This window comes from Priapulus caudatus, unplaced genomic scaffold (genome assembly GCF_000485595.1).
Source record: "Priapulus caudatus unplaced genomic scaffold, Priapulus_caudatus-5.0.1 Scaffold2814, whole genome shotgun sequence".
Lineage (NCBI taxonomy): Eukaryota > Metazoa > Priapulida > Priapulimorpha > Priapulimorphida > Priapulidae > Priapulus > Priapulus caudatus.
In genome coordinates, this window is record NW_014579875.1 from 29,604 (window position 1) to 30,915 (window position 1,312).

Consider the following 1,312-nt stretch of genomic DNA (forward strand, 5'->3'; position numbering starts at 1 on the left):
CGTATTCTAGTTCGTATCTAGTCTCACGTCGTATTCTAGTTCGTATCTAGTCTCATGTCGTATTCTAGTTTGTATCTAGTCTCATGTCGTATTCTAGTTCGTATCTAGTCTCATGTCGTATTCTAGTTCGTATCTAGTCTCATGTCGTATTATAGTTTGTATCTAGTCTCATGTCGTATTATAGTTTGTATCTAGTCTCATATTGTATTCTAGTTCGTATCTAGTCTCATGTCGTATTATAGTTTGTATCTAGTCTCATGTCGTATTATAGTTTGTATATAGTCTCATGTCGTATTATAGTTTGTATCTAGTCTCATGTCGTATTATAGTTTGTATCTAGTCTCATGTCGTATTCTAGTTTGTATCTAGTCTCATATCGTATTCTAGTTCGTATCTAGTCTCACGTCGTATTATAGTTCGTATCTAGTCTCATGTCGTATTCTAGTTCGTATCTAGTCTCACGTCGTATTATAGTTTGTATATAGTCTCATGTCGTATTCTAGTTTATATCTAGTCTCACCAAACTAGAATACGACGTGAGACTATATACAAACTAGAATACGACGTGAGACTAGATACAAACTAGAATACGACGTGAGACTAGATACAAACTATAATACGACGTGAGACTAGATACGAACTATAATACGACATGAGACTAGATACGAACTATAATACGACATGAGACTAGATACAAACTATAATACGACGTGAGACTAGATACAAACTAGAATACGACATGAGACTAGATACGAACTAGAATACGACATGAGACTAGATACGAACTAGAATACGACATGAGACTAGATATAAACTAGAATACGACGTGAGACTAGATACAAACTATAATACGACGTGAGACTAGATACGAACTAGAATACGACATGAGACTAGATACAAACTAGAATACGACATGAGACTAGATACAAACTATAATACGACATGAGACTAGATACAAACTAGAATACGACAGTGAGACTAGATACGAACTATAATACGACATGAGACTAGATACAAACTAGAATACGACGTGAGACTAGATACAAACTATAATACGACGTATCTAGTCTCATGTCGTATTCTAGTTTGTATCTAGTCTCATGTCGTATTATAGTTCGTATCTAGTCTCACGTCGTATTATAGTTCGTATCTAGTCTCATGTCGTATTATAGTTCGTATCTAGTCTCAGTCGTATTATAGTTCGTATCTAGTCTCATGTCGTATTATAGTTTATATCTAGTCTCACGTCGTATTATAGTTTATATCTAGTCTCACGTCGTATTCTAGTTCGTATCTAGTCTCATGTCGTATT